Here is a 25,194-nt window from a genome sequence, read left to right as displayed (position 1 = left end):
TGACATTAACTCTGGCAAAGCACAATAAACATTGATGCCAGCACCTGAAAAAGCAGTAGTAGCTAACAGAAATGCACAAACAATATTCACACCAAAATCATGGGGAATGGCTGTATGTAAAGAAGTTATGTTTGCAGTTATCAAGTGACTATTGTTTGATGAGGGAACTATGGTTAAGTGATTGTAACCTCTCAAGGAAGTGCCAAGAACCTTTAATAAAAGATGGAGTACTCTTTATTACATTGTTCAGAATGCTGTCATAGTCCATTGTACAGACAAATTTGTGTATGGCTCTGCATAGGCTTCTGTGTTTTCTGGGTTTGGCGGAGTTTGGAAACTAGCTATGCTGTCAGTTTTTCTTAGAAAAGTTCTTAAATTTTGTGGAGTAAGGTGATGGGTCTAGTTTTAACTTTATTTCAAGGAAGATCACTTTGTGATCTGATCTTACCAGTGAAGACATCACATTTTGGGGAGGAAGGGTGTGTCACTCACCCATATTTGTGAGTACCAGATCGAGGATATTTGTTCCCCTAGTAGGGGTGCAGATTAGCTGCTCCAGAGCATTTGAGTTCACAAAGTCAAGAAATCTTTCAGCCTACATTTTTATGGCTGTGTATGCCTCCCAGTTAAGGTAGGGGTAGTTAAAATCACCCATGAGAATAGTACTGGTCTGGATGGTGAGTGATTATTGCAACTTCAGGTATGATGTATGGGTTTCCTGGCTCATAATGGGGAACCTGTATCTAGCAAGAATATGATAATGGATTTTTCACATGGTTACTTGGACATGGAGTAGCTCAGCATGTCATATTATTTGAACAGCCTTGAGGTGCTCTTATCCTTTATATAGATAGATACACCTTCTCCTTTTGCTCATTCACGTTCAGTGGGTGTGTGGAGCGTATGAAATGCATTACAGTCATTCACAGCTGGAGTGCTTTGCATGGCTTTGAACCATGTTTCAGTAACTGCACAGATGTTAGCATTCTACAGGGTGAGGAGAGCTTTCAGGGAGTGCAGTTTCTTGTTGAGACTTCTAGCACTGAGCAGTAATAACTTTAGCTTGTCCTGAGTAGATTTTGCTATGCAGGAAGGTTTATTTTCTGTTTGGCAATGTCTAAAAAAGGCATTATGGGATGGATAATGTTTTCACCAATATCTGAAAGTCTAGTGGTGACAGGTTAAAACCACCCTGGCAAAGCAGAGTGGCCTGTCAACCATGTCCTCCCAGGCTGGCAAGTACTGGACCCCTTTAGAATCACACCAGTAGCTAAGCCAATTGTTAAAGTCAATCATTTTCTGTTGGCATTGTGGCATCATCCTTGGAGATGGTAGAATGTTGCTTAATGCTAAGCTCATACTTGCTTGTGACACATATTCTGAGATCTCAGTCATGTCTCTCTTCATATAGTCCAAGGAGGTAGATCTCAGGTCATTGGCACCCATATAGCCTATGAAAGAGTCATAGTGGTATTTGGGGTTAAGTGAACTGAGCGCTTGCATGACCTGGTGTATCCTGGTCCTTGACAGGCAACAAAATATAACCTTTTATTTACCCAGTCTGGAAAGAAGGGCATCAGTGTGTTTCACAATGGAGTCTCCTATGACAAAAATATTGGTTTGTGGGGTGTTTTGCCTTATAGGTTTGATAGCTGAGACACAATAAGAAGTGGCTTTATGAATTGTGATGGGAATTATCTTGTTTGTGTGTATGCAAAGTTTCTGAGTACTGTGCCTTATAGACCTTTGAAGTTTGGATAAGTTACATGTGAGTACCTCCACATATGTGGGTCTATGTGTCTGCTCCTTTGTGGGTGCAGTGAATGGTGTGTGTGTGTGTGTGTGTGTGTGTGTGTTTGTGTGTGTGTGTGTGTGTGTGTGTGTGTGTGTCACTGACAACCTGTTTGTTGATTTTTGTGTCTGTATGTGAGAGTCTGGCTTCAGTGTCAGTGTGTAACTACATCTTTCACATATTGTGTTTGTCGAGAATTAAGCAGTTGTCAGTGTACATAAGGCAATTGCTACATTGCCTCAGGATGCCCATATCCACCAAGCTAGATGGAGAGATAGCAGAAAAGTGCCTATTCATGGTTGCAGGTCCTAATGTGTACTTCGCAAGAGATAGTGGATGGCATTTGTAACTGGACAAGGAATAGGTGCTTATGTTGGTGTAATCTCCAACTAGCCTATCCAGTTAAGCTACCCAGTGCCCAGACCAGATTCGCTTTGAGGTGCAGTACTCCTGGTCCTGTAATAATGTAATGTAGACCTGAATAGTGCTAACTAAATGTGTATATGCTGCTCACCATGCAAACTAGTGTTTTGTGAGTAGTGTGGGCCTGAGGTAAAGTTCTGAGGGGAATTTTGCAGGGCAGTTTCAACTTCTGGTGATACCACTAACCACCACTGTGGGAAGAGCAGCTTTGCGCAAATGCGAGGCATATATACTATATGTTCAGAAAAAAGTAAGCTTTACACTAAGCATGCCCTAAGGCCAATCAGGTAAAGACACAATGAGCTTTCTACCAGCAATTACCATCTCTGATATCAGCCCTCTCCTGCCACAAGTGTGCAGACTTTGACACTCTCAATGTAAAACAACTGGTTTCGACCCCAAGTGTTAAGGAACTACACACAGATGCCTAATAATAGCTAAAAATCACTGGATACAATGTATTTAATTGCAGAACCACAGCCCTTACAGCTTAGAAAATACAACTTTCAAAACTTTAAATAATTGCAGAAAACAATAAATAGCACAGAAATATTTTACAGTATAATGAAAACAATTAAAGCAAGTGCAAAATGATGATTTCATTTGTCTTGCCAAAGATGGCTTCAACATCTTTCAAAGTCTCTTGTGTCATCTTCAAATGAAAAGCAGATCTGGATAAATGAACTTTGTTTATTGTTTAGTAGAAGTGCTTCCACCACACCAATCAAGACTTAATGGCCACAATAAATTCCAGGGGTAGTGATATATAGCTTTAAGGAACCAACAATAATCCATTCAGAAAACAGATTAGCACAATACAGTTCTAACTAGGCCCCAATCATTAAAATACTTCCCTTTCAATGAGAGATTAACCAAGTGAAAAACAGCTCATAGTTTTCTGTTCTGGGGATAATCAGAAGCTAGAGTTCTTTCTTTAGTGTTTAGCAAAAGTACTCCCACCACACCAATCAACCCTTAATGGCTAAACTAAATTCCGGGGACAGCAATATATAACTTTAAGGGACCAACAATAATCCAGCTAGTAAGCAGATCTGTACAGTTCTAACTAGGCCCCTAATTATTAAAGTAGTTTCCCTCTCACTGAAGCTATTCCTGATCCAGAGGCCTGTTGGGTACTTCTAACAAGGCAGGTTAATCTAATGAAACAAAATACTTACTTTCAAAAAGCCATATAATTTACTTACAAGCAGGGATGAATTATGTGCAAAACAGTTCTTAATTTTCTTGTCGTGGAAATAATCAGAAGCTAGATTTATTTGTTTAATGTTTAGCAGACATGCTCCAACCACACCAATCAAGCCTTAAAGGTGGAGAAAATAGAAACTTAACTCTAGAAAATAAAGAAGAAAACCTCTGGTATTCCACCACAGCAAAACTCCACCACGACAGAGTCCTGTGTCAAACAGCAAACACATTTAGTGAAAAAAGTAAAAGCAGCATTAAAATTCCATAGTGATAAAATAAGCGCTTTCAGCTATTTAACCTTCTTTAGATCTGTATTTACAATACTATTTAGAAATGTACATATTTACAATTTATAAAGTGCGCAGTTTTCCATTGCTTACCATTTCTGTCATACAATCATAAATGTCCTACTTTTTATTATTATGTTAAACTTCTTTCTTCATTACCCTTATTTGACCCCACCCTCTTTTCACAATCACCATCTAATTTTTTCTTCAAATTACTGCAAGTCTCCATTTACCATTAACCATGATTTCATTTATCATTTCATTCCAAATGGTTTACACGATGTAAAATAATATTTTATGTGTTTTACTAACATATTCCTTATTTGATTTACTATCAAAATGTCGATCGACCATCGTCAGATGTACATACTGTCGACTCCTTTATGCGAAAGCTGTAATGCCGATTCCTCAAGATATCGACAAAAAACACCGAACGTCGACATTTCCGACTGCTACACCACAAAACAAGTGCTACCATGGGTCAAAAGGGGGGGCGAGATTATGCATTTCGGAATATCGGTGTTCGACATTATCAACAATCGCAGTTCGGAGTTCATGTTAGTGGTGTCGGCAAGGGGCGATCGACATTTTGATAGTAAACCTCCTTATTTTTATGGCTATAATATCCATACATAGTCATATCCATATTTATTTCAGTTACCTCATTTATACTTTTAAAGACTTGTTCTTCATCTATTTTTCCACAATTTTGCAACCCTTATACATTGCAAGAAAACATATTCCATAGTTCTTCTTCTTTCACTGATTTCTTTACCAAGTATTTCATCTTACTGGCCATTTGTTAATCACTAATCTCCAAAAAGTCTTAGCATTTCCTTAGCTATGTTTGCTTTTTGTAGTTTTATAGCTTTAATGTTTTCATTCACTAGCTCAGCCCAAGGATTAACAAAATAATATTGCATCATGATATTTTAGACCACAATTTCCTCTCATTTTCTATTTCATTAACTTTTATTTTCCATAAAATATTTTTTTCTTGGTAACATCTTATTTCTTCATTTAAATATTCTTTTCCTCTTTTGATTTTTTAACATATCCCAATGCCATGTATATTCATACTTTAGTAGATTTATTACTAACTTTTCATTTTTATCATTTATTCAAAACAAAATTTTATACAAATTCAAAAAAGCAGCTAAAACAATTGAGTTCATTAATCCTAAACCTCTGTCTTTCTTATCCATATATAAGACTCCTTTCTTCACTGGATTAAATCTTGAACTCCATATAAAAGAAAAATTACTTGTAGTGTTTCTTTTTTATACATTATTGGCAACATATAGACACCAGCTAAATATGCAATCTTCCCAAAAGAACTCAATTATCAAATAAACCCTTTTAATAAACATAGCTTGTATGTTTTCCAGAAACTACAAAGCTCCTTTATTTCATCTATTATGCTATTCCATTGTTCCTCATTTACATTTTTATCCCCAAATCTTATTCCTAACACAGAAATTTATTTAATTTAATTAAAAAATATATCTCTCCTATATTGGCTATATCACCCATATTTATCTTTATTTAATGTCATACCTATTATGTTTAAACATTGATGTACATAACATATAACTTCTTTTATCCAGATTTTGTTTCTTGTAATCAATATGATATCATCTACATAAGTAAACATAACTAGAGATATGAAGTTGTTCAATCTCGCCGTTCATTCTTCACTGATGGGTTCGGAGCCGATCCCTCAGCTCCGACACAGCCAGTTAGCAAAGCTTGAGGTTTACCAGAAGCTCGAGACCTAGCCCCCTATCCCATGATGCTCTGCTAGAATACCCCAGATCTAGTTTGCTGTGGTACTGATCGATGTGTTTCCAGCTTGCTCGAGATCTTCTTTCAAAAATGCAACAATTTGCAAGTTTCTTCCTTTTTTCTGAGTACATTTAATAGTTCAGAGTGTGTGTTAGCTATCCCCCCTTTCTCCCGTTCTCTGAGTGTACAATTATAATATTCTAATTTTATATATTAGTGGCCTATTTTTCGGCCTAAGTATTCTTTAGCCTATACTTCGTTTGAATAGTTTAGTGTTTAGCATTAAAAAAATTGCATTTTCTATTGCTCTTTCTGTTGCTAGATTTGTTACAGGATCAGGATGGGGCCAGCAAATCATCTAGATCGTCTAAGTCTACTACTGAAGCAAAGACTAAAAAAGATAAAAAAAAAAAACGGAGTATTCTGTAACTTCGACTCCTAAGCCTTTGGAGCCGACAGTTGTTGTTTCATCTCAGAGCCGGGTCACAGCATTGGAGCCAATATCCGACACGCCTTCTTCTCCACTCCTCCAATCAGCACCGTCGGTGCATTCTTCCAGGTCTTCTGTCACTCTCTTTGATTCAGACATGGACTGGTTGGTACAGAAGCTTTTGAAGGCTCCGGCCATGGCTAAACTGCTTTCGGCTCTGACCAGCATGTCGGAAGTGAAGACCTCTACCCTAGATGTGACTGCTCCTCCTCCGAGCCAACTTGGTCCTTCGGAGCTGGGAGAAACCGACTTGGTCATTGTGGAGCAGAGACTTTCTCCCTTGGCATCGGTTCCACCTTCTCTGATGTCTTTGGCACTGACTGGGACCTCTAGGAGCTGACATTCTCCAGTCGGGTCTGGAGAGGATAGTTGCACCAATGTGTCAGTTCTGACTCTTCCTTTCGGGGCTTTGGCTCAGATGAGCTTGGCTCCTACCTCGGGTTCGGATCTCATGGCTCTGACTCAGGAGGGATTGGCGGCACCTTCGGGTCTGTTCATCTCTTCTCGTCGGGGCCGTGATGTTCTTGACACCAGGAGGAGAGAATTGTCTCCAAGGACTTCCACAGTATCAGGCCAGGTTTCTTCTTCCCCTAAGGTTCCGGTGTTTGCTTCTGTTCCAATCGGTCAGATGAAGCGTTGAGACCCTGAGCCTCAGGTAGCCCCACAGGGTGACCCTTGTTCTTCCAAGACCTCCCCAGAAGCTCCCACTTGGGAGGTTCCCAGGAAGAGAATGTGTAAGAGGAGATACTTGGGCTCCCCACAGGAGTCTTTGACATCTGACACTGACTTAGATGAGTCAGAAAGTTCCTCATGATCTCCCTCTGAGGATATCTCCTTTGCAGAGATACTTGAGATCCTTAGGCAGAGGGGTGATTGGAAGTCCAAAAGCCCTACTGAGGATGAGTCAATGCTCCTGAAGGCTTTTGGGTCTCAATCTTCCACCTCTTGGGTATCTCCGCCCTTCGACGAGCTCATGCAGCCCGTCTCTCGAAGGGCGTGGGAGTCACTGGATTCCATGGAGCCTGTTCCCCAGAGGCCTGATAAGTTAATTTCCGCCCCTGCAGACAAAGAATTTTTGACTAAGGGAGTCCCTGTTCATGCCATGGTGGTGGCGGCCACCAAGAAGGAATTATCCGAGACTTCATCATCGGCCCATCCTCCTAACAGAGATTCTAGTGTTATGGACCGATATGGGAAAAACATTTTTAGCTCAGCAACAGTTTCACTTCAATCACTGAACTACTTAACCCACTTTACCAGACTACAAAGAGATTTTCTTAAAGAGCTAGGAGATACTCTTCAGGGTTCTGTAGTCATGGGAGTTTCTGACAAAGTGGCCACCTAACTCCATTGTAAACTCATCCATGCGGCTCATATCGTATGCAGCAGATGGTTCTAGTAGAGCAGCGGGTTCAGGAATCGCTCTATGCAGACAATCCTGGATGCGCTTGTGTTCCTTCGCAGAACCTCACAAGTCTTCATTTGTCAACACCCTTTTTGATGGCTCCGTCCTGTTTGGACCCAAGGTGAAGGAAACCCTTACCCGTTGTGAGCAGGATGGAAAGACTCTGTCTACTGTTGGAGTCTGTTCCATCATCCCTACACGGCCTTATCCCAAAGACCCAAGGGGTGGGAAAATATGGTTCCAAAAAGCCCAAGGAGCCTTTCCAGACACACATGGTGATACCCCCTCTAGGGGCAGAGGAGGGGGTAATAATGGAAGATGCTGTCCTCATGGCAGAGGGGGTCCGCAACATCAGGGTGACAGAGATCACTTCTCTGGTCAGCCCTATCAGCGCTCCTGAAGGGAGGCCCAACTGTCCTGCTCTGGAGACAGTCGGGGGCTGCTTATCCCTGTACCCAGGCACCTGGCAAACTATCACAAATGACAAATGGGTACAGAGAATTATTTCCAGAGGGTATTTATACCATTCACCATTCCCCCAGAACCCCCAAGAAAAATCCTGTACATACCACCCTGTTGCAGGGAACAAGCAACTGTAGAGGTCCGCAAGTTGCTTGAAAAAAAAGAGTCATCCAGCCAGTCCCAGCAGACCAGATAGGATACAGAACTTACTCAAGGTTCTTTTTAGTTCCAAAGAAAACAGGGGACTAGAGACCTATATTGGATCTCAGCAGACACAACAAATTTGTAAAGAAAGAGAAGTTCCGGATGGTCATGCTGCAGTCGATACTTCCCTTTTTAGGGAAAGACAATTGGATGTGCTTGATAGATCTCAAGGATGTGTACTACCACATATAAATGGCCAGGCCATCCAGAGATAATTTGCGTTTCCAGCTGGGAGCCAATCATTTTCAATTCCGAGCCCTGCCCTTCGGTCTCACTTCAGCCCCCAGAGTGTTCACCAAATGTATGGCAGTGGTCATGGCTCACCTGAGGCATCTAGGATTCCAGGTGTTTCTGTATCTAGGTGATTGGCTCCTTACCGCCACCACCAGGCATCAACTAGTCCAAGCAAGAGGTTATACTCTGGCACTCTGCAACCAGCTGGGCATTACTATCAACTCCAAAAAGTCTGCCTTGTCACCATCGCAGCATATACACTTTATAGGAGCAGAATTAAACACTTCAACCACCACTCTAAGGCTACCAATAGAAAGAATCTCTCATCTTTGCCAGCAGATCAGCTCCTTAGCATCAAAGAACAGAGCACCAGCCTTGGAAGTACTGAAAGTTTTGGGTCTAATGGCTGCAGAGATCTTCGCCATTCCACTAGCAAGGATGCATATGAGAATTCTTCAATGGATGCTTTTCACTCAGTCGTCATATCAGGAGCTTTCCATGAGTCATGCAATATTGATTACACACTCTTGCAAAAGAGACCTTCAGTGGTGGATGACATCTCTTCATGTCACCATAGGATGCCCCTTCACACTACCCCCTCCAGTAGCCACTGTGACCATGGACACTTCCCTAATAGGGTGGGGGGGCATTATCAGGGAAAGACCGCCCAAGGCACATGGACAGATCAAGAGTTACATCTGCATATCAACATCCTGGAGATGAGAGCAGTATTTTTGGTGTTGCAGTACTTCCAGAACTTTCTTCCTCTCGGAACAATTGCAATTCAGATGGACAACATGTCAATAGTCTGGTATTTGAAGAAACAAGGCGGGACCAGGTCTTACCCCCTGTGCCGAGAAACCCTCAGAGTTTCGCATTGGGCTCTCTCCTCCCAGCGCTTTCTGTTAGCAACGCACATCCCAGGGAAATCCAACGTGATAGCAGACAAACTGAGCAGGGCAATCTTATTGCCTCACGAGTGGTCCCTCAAACAAGAGATTGCAGACAGGATTTTCTGCAAATGGGGCCAGCCTTGCTGCGATCTTTTTGCCTGTCAAATGAACACCAAATCCAGAAGCTATTTTGCCCTGATTCCCCCTCCAGGGGAGTCCCCGAGAGACTCACTGGTGCACGATTGGCCCCCAGGTCTCCTCTATGCATTTCCACCGATCCCTCTAATCACAAGGTTTCTACAGAAAGCTTTGTCGCTAGGGAGGACAATCATTCTCATAGACCCTCGTTGGCCTCGACATATTTGGTTCCCATTCCTGCTTCGTCACCTAGTGGAGGAACCATGGATTCTGGACCCAGTTCCAGACCTGCTGACACATCCATCAGGGAACCTCCATCCTGCTCTACAGTCACTGAAGCTCACAGCTTGGCTGCTCCAATTCCCCTCATAGCCAGGCTTCATAATCTGTCTGATGAGACAAAACAGGTCATTTTGTCTTCCCACAAACCGTCCACCAGGAGATTGTATCTTAGTAAGTGGAAAAGATTTTCCATATGGGCCGCTAAATGGAACATTGATCCTTTTCAAGCATCCATGACTTCCATTTTAGAATTCCTAACCATGATATTCAACAAAGGTTCTGCAGTAGCTACGGTGTGAGTCCAGATGGCTGCCATATCTAACTTTCACCTAGGAATAGATGGGATTAACATTATGGCCCATAAACTGTCCAAGGCCTTTCTTAAAGGACCCTTCCACATGAGACCTCCAGTGAAAACTCCTTATTCTACGTGGAATCTGAACCTGGTGCTGTCTCGTATTATTCTTCCTCCCTTTGGATCAGCATCATCCTGTGAAATCAAGTTTTTATCATGGAAAACCCTGTTTCTAGTGGCTATTACCTCAGCCCGCAGAGTGTCAGAACTTCAAGCCTTATCTGTCAGGCCACCTTATTTGATATTCCATGCTGATAGAGTATCTCTCAGAACAAATCCTTCCTTTTTGCCCAAAGTTTATTCCGAATCTAATATCAACCAAGTCATTGAGTTACCAGTCTTCTTTCCCAACCATTCTGACAAACTAGAGTATATACTGCACAAACTTGATGTTCACACACAGCTTAGATATTATTTGGACAGAACAAAAGATATGAGAAAGTCAGACCAACTCTTTGTTTCATTCTCTGAAGCCAGAATAGGTAGACCAGTGGCCAAGACAACTCTATCTAAGCGGCTATCTGATTGTATTACTTTTGTTTATTCAGCTGCCAATATGTCCTTGTCTCAAAAGATTAAAGCTCATTCTACCAGAGCAGTTTCTACTTCTGCTGCATTTCAAGCCAAATTGCCTTTAGATAACATTTGTGCTGCAGCCACTTGGTCTAAACCTCATACCTTTATCACTCATTACAAAGTATATAAGGCCTCCAGGGACAGGACCTCCTTTGGGTTTACGGTCCTAAAAAATGTACTCCCATGAGCCACCCAAGAATTAGGGTGCTGGGGACGTTACCCATCAGTGAAGAATGAATGGCAAAATTGAACAACTTCACATAAAGAAGTTATGTACTCACCATAAAGTTCCATTGGAGTTGTTTTATCTTGACTTCATTCTCATGTCCCTCCCTCCTTCCCCCATCTGGCTGACAGTTGACCTGGAACCTAGTCTCATTCTGTTTTTTTCATCCTGGTTTCTCAATCCTTCTTACTCCTTTGGGAGATGTTTATCTAAGAAAATATAGTGCATGCAGCAAACAAGATCTGAGGTATTCTAGCAGAGCATCATGGGATAGGGGGCTAGGTCTCGAGCTTCTGCTAAACCTCGAGCTTTGCTAAATGACCATGTCGGAGTCGAGGGATCGGCTCCGAACCCATCAGTGAAGAATGAAGGCAAGATAGAACAACTCACATGGAACGTTATGGTGAGTACATAACTTCTTTTTTTACCACTTCATTAGTAATATAACTAGCACCTTTTATGTGCAAATTTGTATCCCTCACCAATGCATTCATAACTAATGCAAATAGTATATTTCTCATAGGACATCCATGATATATGCCATTCTTTATATATATATATATATATATATATATATATATATATATATATATATATATATATATATATATATATATATATATATATATATATATATATATATATATATATATATATATATATATATTTCTTTGCTTAACCATCCATTAACTAAAATTCTTTATTTTTATTATAAGTAAAACAACATAAATTTTTAATTTTCTTATTAATGTCATACTTTGCCAGAATTGTCCACAAAAGTTCATGTTGTACTGTATCAAATGCTTTATTTAAATCTATTAGCATAATCTTGGTTTCATCAGTCCCATTTATAACATTATCCACAATTTCCCTTGCTATTAATTAGAATTCCTGACATCCTTTCCTTTTAAACTATATATATATATATATATATATATATATATATATATGTATATATATATATATGTATATATATATATATATATATATATCTTCCACAATACATTTAACCACAAAAAGCCAACTAAGCTGGAGAGGCGGCCAAGGCTTTTCGCGTTCCACACTAATAATCACTGATCACTTTAATGCAAAACAAAAAAAAAACAAAAAAAAAGCCACAATAAAGAAAACACAAAAATATAAAATAACCAGATGTTAAGCTTTCATCTGCCCCCGTACCAGACTTTCTCAGAACATAACAATGTGTCCAATGTTGCCCTGAAATTTGAAATTTTATATACATACATATACTATACAATACATTTAATTTTACTTTCCATTCTCTTCTGAATTTTCATAAAAATCTTATAATCCATATTGTTCAATGCTTACAGGTTTTCAATTTTCAGTTTTATTTTTATCTTCCTTTTTCCATAGAAATTTAAGTATACCACTGCATACATTTGTAGACATAAAACCTCCATTTAACCACTCATTCATAACTTTTAAGAAGTGTTTTTTTTTTCTACCAATCCATACAGCTCTTAAAAAATTGGTATCCTATTCCATCTGGTCCTGAAACTGACTGTAAATTAACTCGCCCAAGCACTTCTAATTCATATAAAGAAATCTAGTTTTCCAAATCTTTATTTTATTGTTCTATTAATTTTTAGCATGCCATTCTTTTTAGACTTTCTTTATATCTTGAAACATTTTCTTTACATAATTTATTATGACATTCATAATTCTTGCCTCTCTTCTATCAGCTTTCATTTCTGTCATTATACTAGTATTCTGTTTAACTATACTAGTCATATAAGCTGATACCTCTTCTCTTTTACATTATAAGTAATATCATTGCTTAAATAATAGCCATATGCCTGAGTGATTTGAAAAAGCCTGTTACAAGTATTCCTCCCTTAGCTATATTTAAACCTTGTGATATAATAAAATAATCTATTTCGATCTTATATACATCTCAACTACATGTCCACAAATTATTATTCTAAATCTTTAAATTGCCACACTTTAGAACTTCAGATTTTTTTAAAACATAATTTCCTCTCTTCTTTTTTTCCTCAAAATTACAGTTAAAATCTCCTGTTACTATTATACTCATATTAACTACTACATAATCAAGAATTTTATTAAGTACATTTTCTTTACTTGCAACCTAGTCACACAATGCTATAATTCCATATACCTGATTATGCTATCTGAGATTTACAATAGTTAATCTTCCCATCATTACCAATGTCATATTCAATATTTTCACTAACTTAATCCAAAGTACAACTATACCAGAACATAGTTCTTTTCCTAGATTAGATATTATACCTCCTCCCCAAAGTTTCTTTGGTTGTAATTTCTATTCTTGTATCAAAAATCTTACATCTTCCTGTATTATTTTACTGACATCACACTTGCCACACTAATTAAGGATGCATATTCTTTTACTTATATGTGTAATACTATTTATATTTACAAAAATAACTCTAAAATTATTATGTCTATGTTGTAGCTTACCAAAAATTATATAAATTTGGAGTATTTATTTCATTTGTTTCATCTATTTCCTTTCTTTTTGTCCTTTACTTTTATCCATTTAAACATTATTTTTCTGTCTGTTACTCTTTTTTCCATCTGAATTATTTTTACATTTCATCAGACCTCTCAACCAATTGGGGACAAATTTCAACAGAATCAGGGACAAGTCAAGAAAAAATCGGGGACACTTTTAAAATATTAGTGCTATTAACTTGAAAGATTGACAGAATCAGAGCATATGAATTAATACACATTATCTGAAGTAAAAGAAGTTTATAACTATTAATTATTGTCATTATTCATTGAGTGTAATTCACCACCTTTCCTCCAAAAGTCACTAGTTTTAGGTGGGATTAAACAGGACAGAGTTAAAATTTGAGTCAAAAATCAGGGACGTCCCTGCAAATCAGGGACAGTTGAGAGGTATTTCTCAATTTATATCTTATTCATCACTTATTTCAGAACATTCTTCTGTAATATTTTATGTTTCATTTTTCTCTTTATCCTTATCTTTATTTTACCCTGAACTTGCCTCTTTAATTCTTCTTTACCTTTTATTGGTACTGTTTCTTCTCTCTGTATACTATCCTCACTTTTGTTTTCTTTTTCTTCATCCTTTTTCTCTAGATTACAATCTGTCAATGAAGGCCCAATTTTGTTACATTTATAACATTTGCATCATGGCTTGTTTCCCCATAAATATAACATTTCTGTTATCACAGTTACTTAGCAAATGATCATCTTTTCGAGAGGAAAAAAACATGTTTAGGTTGTCCCCAATGTTTTACAATACTCCTGTTACCTTCTACATTTATCATACTAGGGATATGAAATGTTTTTCTTTCTCCATTTTTAGTACAATGTGACAGTCCCACCCACCAGTACATAATTCTCTGTTATCATACAATTTACTTATGTCTATAACGTCTTTACAAAGTTATCTAAATTGTGTCCTTAAAGTCTTTTTTTCAACTTCAGTTTGAAATTGAATATGTATTTTTTATGTTTCTCTGTGAAAAGCTTTAACCACTTAAAAGTTCCAAGGATTACAGTTCTTCCCATTTTCATACACTCCCAAAAGAACTTTCCAGAACAGAACTAGTTTCAAAAATAATGCCACAAAATGTATCTTTATGAATAAGAATAAAAGCTCTTACCTCATGAGCCTTCACTCCCAATGGGACCTAAATATCATACCTGTCCATTTCTCTTTTTCCTTGTTCTGAATTCTTACCATACATTTTCTTTGATTGTGGACATTTCCTTTCCACTGCTCATTTCTTATTGCTTTCCTTACAGATTCCTTAACAGTCTCTGCATATGATTCTTTTTCTGGCAATCCTATTTTAAAATGGCTTTTGATTCCTCTGATTGGATTTTGTCAATAATTTCGTCCCATGAAACATCTTTTCCACTTTTCATCTTGCTGTGCAACAACAGTTCGCCCAAAATATCATCCTGCAACCTCCCTTAGTGGAGATTTGTAATAAAGCATCTGTCATTGTTTTGAATGTGTGCAGAAGTATATATAGCTGCTGAAACAGCTCCTTACAATCCTGTAGAGCCTCAAACACCATACCAGCATTCACCTCTGTGCTATCCATTATCTTGGATCTCCTTGAGTGCTGTTCTCCCAGATGCCACTGTACTAGGATTGGAACAAGCACTCTCCTAATGAGTAGGGGAAGTACCCCGATGCCCTGACCAAAGTTTGTCTGGTAGAATAAATACCACATTGGGTTTCCCCCGAAAAGAAGTCATTAACCTAGTGGGACTAACACCGTCAAATATTATTAAATAAATAAATAATGGAGATTAGAAGTTAATCATTCTCTTTCATCATCATCATCATCATCATCATCAGCCCCGTTTTTCCCATTTTCTACATGGGGTCGGGATATTGTGTTAACTGTTGCCAACTCTCTCAATTCAGTGCCACACTACTGCCTTCTTCAACACTCATTCCTGACTATCGCAGATCTTCTTTCACACAATCTATCTACCTCTTTGCTGGATGTCCTCGCTTCCTCTTACCTTCTTCCTGTCTATCCAAAATCTTCCTCACCAGATTGTCTTCTGCTTTTCTACACATGTGCCCAAACCTCTGTAATCTGTTCTCTTTGATCTTTTCTGCAATTGGAGCTACTTTGGCTTCTGCTCGTATGTCCTCATTTCTTCATCTGCCCCACATTGTGCATCCTACCACCTTTCTCAGTCACTTCATTTCCATCACCTCTAGCTTCTTCAACTGTTCTGCCTTTACTACTCAGGTTTCTGTACCATACAGTAGCACTGGTCGCACCACTGTCTTGTACACTTTACTTTTCAGCTTCTTTGGCATTCTTCTGTCATAGACTACACCTGATACTCTATGCCAGTTGGCTGCAGCCCCTCTGATTCTAGCTTTGACCTCTTCATTCAGACTACCCTTCTCCTCAACTACCCCGCCCAGATACTTGAAGCTGTTTACCTGTTCCATTATCTTCCTCTCTATCTCTATTCTCAGCTTCTTCTGATTTCCCCAATTTGCTGCCATTACCACCATCTTATCTGTGCTTAGTTTCATCCCATGTGCCTTCAGATTTGCATTCCATTCTCCTATCCTTTGCTGAAGTTCTAGCTCAGAGTCTGCCTGTACTGCCACATCATCTGCATACAGCAGCTTTGTTGATCTGTCCCCTCCGACCTGTTTGCTAATGTAGTCCATCACCAGTATGAACAGCAGTGGGCTCAGAGCTGAACCCTGATGTACACCCACTCCCACTGGGAACCCCTCTGTGAGGCCGAACACTGTTTGTACTTGAGTCATTGGGTCCTTGTACATAGCCTGCACTAATTCTACCAATGTTTCTGGGACTTCAAACCACCGCAGTACTGCCCAGATCAGCATTCTTGGGACCTTGTCAAATGCTTTCTCCAGGTCTAGGAATCCTGATCTGAATCCAAACTGCTCAACTCCCATCTTACATTCTACTGCTCTGCGTATCTGTCTATCAATCATCCTCTCCAGGATTTTCATGCAATGTGATAGGAGTTTGATGTCTCTGTACTGTCCACAGTTGTGGGTGTCCCCTTTCTTCTTGTAAACTGTCACGAGTATGCTTATTCTCCAGTCATCCGGGATACACCTTTCTCTCCACATTGCTATTAGAACCCTCAAGAGCCATTTCTCCCCCTATCTCCTCCAGCATCTTTATCATATCTGCTGTGACCTCATCTGAGCCTGCTGCATTCCCTGACTTCATCTTCCTTAGTGCTGTTCTTACTTCTTCTCAGGTGGGCTCCTCTTCTTCTTTCATCGTAGGTTGTTTCTGGGGCAGTACAGCTTCTGTGGGTTTTCTTCATTCAGAAGCTGCTGGAAATACTCCTTCCATCTGCCTTTGATGTCCTCTGGACTGGTGAGCAAGTTGTTGCTGGCATCCCTTATGAAGGGTGTCTGACTATCTTCTTTATCTTTCTGTCTTTGCCTTGTAACTTAATATAGTTTCTTTGTGCCCCTTACTGAGTCACTTTCCAGACGTTGGTACAGTGCCTCTGATGCCCTATTCTTTGCTATTGCAACTTCTTTCTTAGTTTCTTTGTTAGCCAACCAGTAATCCTTCCTAGCTTGGTCAATCTTTTCTGTCTTCCACTTCTTCCTGCACTCCTTTCTTTTGATGACTTCCTGGATTTCTGCATTCCACCACCAGCTTTCCTTATTTACCTTATTTCCATACCTGGCTCAGCCACATATCTTTTCTGTAGTCCTAACACATGCTGTTTTTAGGCGCTGCCATTCTTCTTCAACTCCACCTATTTCCATATCTTCTTGGGGTGCTAGAGCCCTGAGTAATTCCTTGAACTGTTGTACTTTCTCTCCAGTCAACTTCCAGGTCTTCAGCCTGGTCTCTGTTGACCTTAGAGCCTTCTCTGACCACTGCTTGCAGCTGATTGTGGCAACTAATGGTTTATGCTGTGGGCCGACTGTTTCACTGGGGATGACTTTGCAATCATGGATTCTACCCCAGTGCCTTTTCCTTACTAGGAGGAAGTCTACCTGAGTTGCATGTTGACTACTCTTGTATGTGATCTTGTGACTGTCTATATTTTCTGAACCATGTGTTGGCTACTATCAAGCCATTTGCCAGACAGACGTCTAGAATAGCTTCTCCTTCTTTATTCCTGTTGCCTCACCCATGTGGACCCAGGCAGTCCTCATATCCTGTTCTGTCTGTCCCGATATGTGCGTTCAAGTCACCCATTATCAACACCAATTCATGTTGTCCTGCTTTATCTAGTAGGTCCTGCAACTGCTGTCTGAATGCACTTTTTTCCTCACTATCACAACTCTGCTGTGGACCATAGGCTGAGATTATGAATACTGCCCTGTCATTATACTGGAGTCTGACTGCCATGAGTCTGTCATTAATTCTGATGATATCCCTTACTGCCTTCTGAAGCCTGTCTCTCACTACAATTCCTACACCATTTCTAGCCTGCCCTTCACCTGAGTAGTAGACTCTGGATCCCAAGCCAAGTGGCTTTGCTGCACTGCCCTTCCATCTCATCTCTTGGATACATAGGATGTCCATCCTCCTCCATATCATCATGTCATCCACTTCCAAGCTGTATCCTGTCAGTGAACCTACATTAAGTGTAGCAATTCTCAGTTCATGCTTGACAGGTTGGTTGGTTTTACGTCCAGCTTTTGCTCAACAGAGCTATCCCAGGTAACTCAGGTTGGGCAACTAGACACTGGCCAACCAGTAGCTTATTGGCCCAGGGCTGCTGGGTTTTATGGTGGGCACACACTGGCCAATAGGGGCACATATACCCCTCCCACCATTAGCAAGGGTCCCTGGCATGGGTCAAAGTAGGCCGGGTCCTCAACCCAATTATCACCGGTAACTATCCCTGCCCATTTTTTTGGCAACATTAGTCAACATGACCGAATCACCTAGAGCCATATTTTACACTGTTGAGTGAGTAGCCCTGCCATGGCACACAGTCTGTGATCTGTGTTCTACAATCTTGAGGATACTGCGCATCACAGTAGATGCCAAAGTGGTTGGTCTGTACAACTCTTCCCCCAATAGGGCATCATGTAGAGTCTATGCTGCTGCCCACAGCTCATTCTCATTGTAGCCCCCAAATTTTCCCATAACCATTAATCTCAGCCCCACTGACACATATGTCCACTTCTTCTTGGAATCTTAGGACATTGGGCATGGGTGACATTGAGTGCTGTGGACTGTAAATCAAAGGATTTTCATCAGGTTTCATGTTTCAAAATGATTCTGCTTCTTAGAACCATGAAATGTTGTCTCCAGCACCTCCCAAAGATGCTGGAGTGTGTAAAATACATAATTAACAAATACTTATTTTATTTACATTTTAAATGCATGTTTACCTAAGTAGAGCACTAATCCACCTAGAACATTTTCAAGCCCAGCGTGGTGGAAATGAGCCAAAGAAACAAACTTTAAGCAAACAATAATGGCCAATAGGGTGTGCATTATTGCTGAAATAATGCCTGCCCGTAGGTGTTGTGAGACCCGATGCTTCAGGCTAGTATGTTGGGAGGACTGGGGGTGGTAGGTGGGGATGGCTATCTGAGGGGTCTTACCAACATGATCCAAACTGAGCCCTGCATTGTTAGGGTCAACCTTGTAAAAAAAATATACACACACACACACATATATGTATATATATATATATATATATATATATATATATATATATATATATATATATATATATATATAATTTTATATATATATATATAGATAGATAGATATATGCAGATGTATGCATATGTCTATATATAAAGAATCAGTTGTTAGAAGATTAATGAGCTAGCTGGGTAATAATTCATTGGTTTTCTTGCTTTGTACTTACAGTGCACACTAATTATATTCCTAGAGAAGTACATCAGCTCAGTTTCAAAAATGGGTAAATTCTTCCTTCATCAGAGAGGTTTTTCAATAACTCCTGTTAGAGGATAAATAGAGTGCATGTATATCTCCTATAGTTCCAGGCTCTTGCTTCACTATAAGTGTGAAATAATTACTCCAGATACATCTATTTGAGATTTTTTTTTGTGATTCTGTAAAGCATTTAGTTTTATAATTGTAATGACAGTTAAAAATCTCAGAAGGCAATATTTCTAGTATAGGGTGAACTAAATGGTATTACATGCTATCAACACAGACATAGCTTTTGACATAAATTCATGCAGAGTGGAAAGACTGGATGACTAAACAAGTGTGAAAGTACACTGACAAAAGTCACTTAAGTAGGGCTCTTCATTTTGATTGAGATTGTCAGGTTTAGCAAATTAGCTACGCCCTACTTGTCTGTGAATGCCATGCTTTTGAGGTGTGCATTTTTGCATTTGAGCCTCATTAACATCTTATGATATACTAAAGTTGTTAATTGGTTAAGTGAACTGACTATCATGGATTATTTTCAGCCTTAATTTGGGTAGAAAAAAAATACACACATATACAAATATATAGGTTCATAGGTTGGTACTAGGCTGTCGGCCCTAGGGCCTATACAAGCCTAGCCATAAGAATTCCCTGGATATTTCTTCCTACAATATTTACTTCTCTGGACCCCTGTCTAGCAGGGTGACTGACATGATCCATGGGGTGAATTTCCTTTCTCCCATCCAATCACCAAGGTTCCTTTTGAAGAGGGCCAAGGAGGCGCTCTGCTTGACATGTATGGGCAGTCTATTCCTGAGTATGGGGAGTCTCTGGGTCAGGAACCTATCCCTCCAGCATGTTTTGTTCATTGTGATGACAAGGTTTAGATCCCTGGAGCATGTGGCTCTGAGGGATTGGGATTTCTTTAAGTGGAGCATGTCCAACAGCTCAGGGTTTGACATGGCCTTGTATGTTAAGCAGAGATTGCCTCTGAGTAGATGATATGCCACAGAGTATAGCTGGAGTTTTTTTAGATGGTCAGCATATGGCATCTGCTTTAGGCCTGTGATTCTTTTAGTGAGGTATTTCTGTGGCCTTTCCAGCTGTTGCAGATGTCTTGTGAGGTACATACCAAACGGGGCATTATACTCTATAATGGGTCTAATGAGGGATGAGTACAGTGGGAGAATGACCTCCTTTTTTCTGGATGAAAAGCCCTTAGAGATCAGGTGTGCCACATAGAAGGATTTCCTGACTGTTGTGGCGATGTGGTTATCGAAAGTGAGACCACTGTCCACCTGTGTCCCTAAGTCTCTCATCGCACTTTCAATGTTTAGCGTACTGCCACCTATGTGGTAATTCATGGGCACATGTTTTTTTCCAAAGGGGATAACTATACATTTCTTGGCATTAAGCTTGAGCCCATGGCTCTGGCACCAGGCATCTGTTTCTGTAAGGCCCTTTTGTAGAATATTCACATCATTTGGGGATTCAATAATAGCTCCCAGTTTGCAGTCATCTGCGAACTTTGTTAGCCAGAGTCCCTTAGTGTTGGCCTGTACTTCAGAGAAGTAGATGCCAAACAAGAGTGGTCCCAGGACTGAACCCTGAGGTACTCCACTTGTCACTTGTCTGGAGCTGGATTTGGAGTCAGCTACTTTTACAGTCTGGGTTTTGTCAGTAAGCCAGTTGACAACCCATCGAGTGACATAGGGATTTATGCCCAGCTTAGTAAGTTTATCTATGATTCCAGAGTGGGGGATGGTGTCAAAGGCCTTGGTGAGGTCCAGATAGGCTGTGTGGACTGCCTTATCCTCATCCACAGCTATGGAGACTGATTTGAAGAAGTCAATCAGGTTCAGGAGACAAGATCGGCCCTTCACAAACCCAAAATGGGTGGGGTCCAGTGTTTGATGGTTGCCAATGTCTTTGTTTATAAGTTCCATGATAATGCGTTCCATGCCCTTGCAGATCAGGCTTGTCAGACTGATGGGATGGTAGTTCCCAGGATCCAAGGTGGATCCCCCCTTGTGGAGTGGGATAACTGTAACTGTGCACCACTCAGTGGGCATGAAGCCTGAGGTGAGGCTATGATTAAACATGACACTTAGGTGAGGTGCCAGTTCATTTTGTAGTTCATGTAGTACACAGCTTGGGATGTCATTTGGTCCCATGGATGCTGTATTCTTAGCTTTGGAGAGTGCGGTTTCTACCTGCATGGCCATGATTACTGGAATTTGGCAATCTTTTGGTATTGAGATGGGCCCTTTAGGAGGTGATAGGGGGGTGAAGTTGGCACTAAATCGATCTGCCAGGATATTGGCAAAATCCTTGGGATCAGTATATTTAATACCATTCTGTTGTAGCTCAGAGCAGATCTGAGCATTGCCATTTAGATTTTTGACATAACTGTAGAATGCCTTGTGGTTGTTTTTGGAATCTTTGGCAATTTTATTTTCGTAACTAGATTTTGAGGATTTTATGAGGGATATCAGCTTCTTACTGAGGCTGGTGAGGGAGTTTTTTACATCCTGGGATTTTCCTCTTTTCTGCAACAGTTTCTTCCTTCTGTTGTTTAGTTTTTTTATAGCAGTGGACCACGCGATTGGCTTCCTTTTTTTGGAGGAGAGCATCTTGGTTCTATTTGGGATGGCAAGATTCATGCACAAGTGGATGTGCTCATACAGTGCCTTAGTGTAGGATTCTGCAGTCGAACTTTCAGATCCCATCTGCATGGGTGTCATGAAGTTTGTCACTTCTGACTTCAGTAGCATGAAATTGACTTTGGAGAAGTTTTTTAAGGAGGTTTCCTTACTGGGGGGGTGGGGGTGGGATGTGGATGTCAAGGGTGATTTGCTTATGGTCAGACCCGACTAATGAGAGGGTGACCACTGGTGTGGAGAATCTATCTCCCATGTTGGTAATGACCAGGTCTAGGATATTGGAGCCCCTAGTGGGACAATGGATTAGTTGATCCAGTGCGTTGGAATTTATGAATTCCAAGAACTGTTGGGAAAAGGAGTTGGTATCAGAGTCGTTTTCCCAGTTAAGGCAGGATAGTTGAAATTTCCCAGTATTAGGGTGTTTGGTTGTATCTTAATATTTTACAGTATGTTTAGAAAGGTGTAGTGAGAATCTTGGGGCATGGTGGGGGATCTGTAGCAAGCTACAGTTTGGATTGCAGTCTTACCTAGTGTTAGTTGCACCTGGAGAATTTCAGATACATTGTGTTGGGCAACTAGCCTGGAGGTGTGAATATCCTTGGTGAATATGGATACTCCTCCATGTTTAGTGTTTCAGTCTTGGTTTTGTGGCTGAAAAGTGTGGTAAGAGTTGTAGCCTGGTATTGCAGGGGTGCTCTCTGGAGCCTTGAACCAGGTCTCAGTTACTGCACAGATATCAATGTTCTCCATTTTTAAGAGTGCCTCGAGAGAGTGCATTTTGAGGTTTAGACTTCTAGCATTGAGTAGAATTACCGTCAGATTTTGCATGCTTGTATCTGTTACAGTGGTGGTTTTGTCCTTTGAACCTTGCCTAAAAAAGGCACTATAGGGGTGGCAAGAGCTTTTGCCAGTAACCTGAATCCCAGGGGTGACAGGTGAAGACCATCTCTGGCAAAGCATCGTGGTTTGTCGATCATGTCTTCCCAGGCAGACAGATACTGGATCTCCTTTGAATGACACCAGAAGGTTAGCCAATTGTTGAAGTCAATCATTTTGTCCTTATACTGTGGTATCATTCTGGGCAAAAGAAGGATGCTACTCAGGGCTAGGATCATACCTGCCTGGGCCACATGATCCGAGAGCTCTTCCATGTCTCTTTTCATGTAGTCCAGGGAGATACATCTCAAGTCATTCACTCCAGCATGGACAATGATAGAATCGTATTTGTACTTGTTGTGGAGTGACTTGAGTGCATGCGTTTTGTGGCAAATCCTGGCACCTGATAGGCAGCTGACTGTAATTTTCTCCTTGTTCAGCCTGGTGAGCGGGACATTAGTGTGCCTGACTATAGAGTCACCTATGACTAAAGTGTTGTGGGTATACATATATATATATATATATATATATATATATATATATATATATATATATATATATAGTGAGAGAGAGGTGTATATATAGGCATATACGTATCTGGATGTCTGTCCCTTCCACATGCTTCCAAATGTCTGGATGTCTGTCCCCTCCATGCATCCAAAGCTGACTGAACATGCCATCATTATAAAAGGGTCCACACATTCTGTCCCATTTTATTGGCTTGATTCTGTTATGGTGATCCGTGAAATAGTAAAATGAGCAGCAAAAAGATAAGAGCATGGCTCTGCATTATTTAAATGGGTATTATTTTACAATAAGTTTAATAGTGAACTTATTTTTAATGATCATGTATTTATTGACCTGACTTTGAATTGAAGCTGTGATGTGTGTAACAGTATAATATTTCTTGCAATGTTGTTGCTGGCCTTGCTGTGACTTTTTCAACCTAAAGCTTGGGTACTAAGATCAGTATGAGCTTGCTATGTCCTCAGTAGTATGCTAAGTTAAATTGCCTTGCCAGCTGGAGAAGCTAATATGTAGAAGGAGGCACTGAATATAATACGTTTCACCAGTTCTTCCTTACAGGTCAAAAATGGATGTGGACAATGGTCTCACCTTCGATAACCACATTGCCACAACAGTCAGGAAATCCTTTTATGTGGCACACTGATCACTAAGGGCTTTTCATCCAGAAAAAAGGAGGTCATTGTCCCACTGTACTCATCCCTCATTAGACCCATTATAGAATACAACACCCCATTTGGTATGTACCTCTCAAGACATCTGCAACAATTGGAAAGGCCGCAGAAATACCTCACTAAAGTCACAGGCCTAAAGCAGATGCCCTATGCTGACCACCTTTAAAAACTCCGGCTATACTCTGTCGCATATCGTCTGCTCAGAGGCAATCGCTGCTTAACATACAAGGCCATGTCAAACCCAGAGCTGTTGGACATGCTTCACTTAAAGAAATCCTAATCCCTCAGAGCCACACGCTCCAGGGATCTAAACCTTGTCATAACAATAAACAAAACATGTTGGAAGGATAGGTTCCTGACCCAGAGACTCCCCAGACTCTGGAATAGACTGCCCATACATGTCAAGCAGAGTGCCTCTTTGGCCCTCTTCAAAAGGAACCTTGATGGTTGGATAGGAGAAAGGAAATTCACCCTGGGGATCATGTCAGTCGCCCTGCTAGACAGGGGTCCAGGGAAGTAAATAGTGTGGGAAGAAATAGCCAGGGAATTGTTATGGCTAGGCTTGTATAGGCCCTATGGCTGATAGCCTAGTACCATTCTATGAACTTATTTTTCATCTATGTCTTAACATTTCCAGAAAACATTATTTCAGTTCTAATTATGCCTCATGACATATGACTTTTTATTCCTGTGTATGAAAGGGCAGTTTCTTAGTGACTGACCTTCCTGTAAGACTTTGAATTGATGACTAGTGTCTGAGTGATTGATAGCTTTATTTGAATACTGTCTTGGCCAAGCATATGCCTGCCAGCAAGTGTAGACGTCTAAGATCTGTTTTGAAGTGAGTGAGATGATTTTCACTTTGAGTGTAAGAAACCAATGATTGATTTTTATTAAAGTTTATTTAAAACTGTATCTTTGTGTCTTCCTTAATCTTCCATCTGTACTGTGGTCTACCCTGTTACCCCAGAATCAAAATAAAAATATGAAGGCAGCCGTGAAAAGAGTTTGCTCTCTGTTCTGCTTCCCCTTGCACCTCGTATCATGGCTACCCTTGTCCTAGTGATCAGAAGGAATAGCCTTGTTTCAGCATCCCTCAGACCAGGGCTGCCTGCATTTAAGGGTGAACATTAATTTATTTATTTATTTTGATTTACTATTCGTTGATTGGGTTAGTCCCACTAGCCCAATGTCTTGTTTTCAGAGGTGACCCAAGGTGGTATTCAGACTGACTAGGGGAATTTTGGCCAGGACACTGAGGAACTTCCCCTGCTTTTCTTTCCAGTAAGTGCTATGGATCTT

This window comes from Protopterus annectens, chromosome 3.part0 (assembly GCF_019279795.1).
Source record: "Protopterus annectens isolate FY-2018-M chromosome 3.part0, PAN1.0, whole genome shotgun sequence".
NCBI lineage: Eukaryota > Metazoa > Chordata > Ceratodontiformes > Protopteridae > Protopterus > Protopterus annectens.
This window is presented reverse-complemented; position numbering follows the sequence as displayed.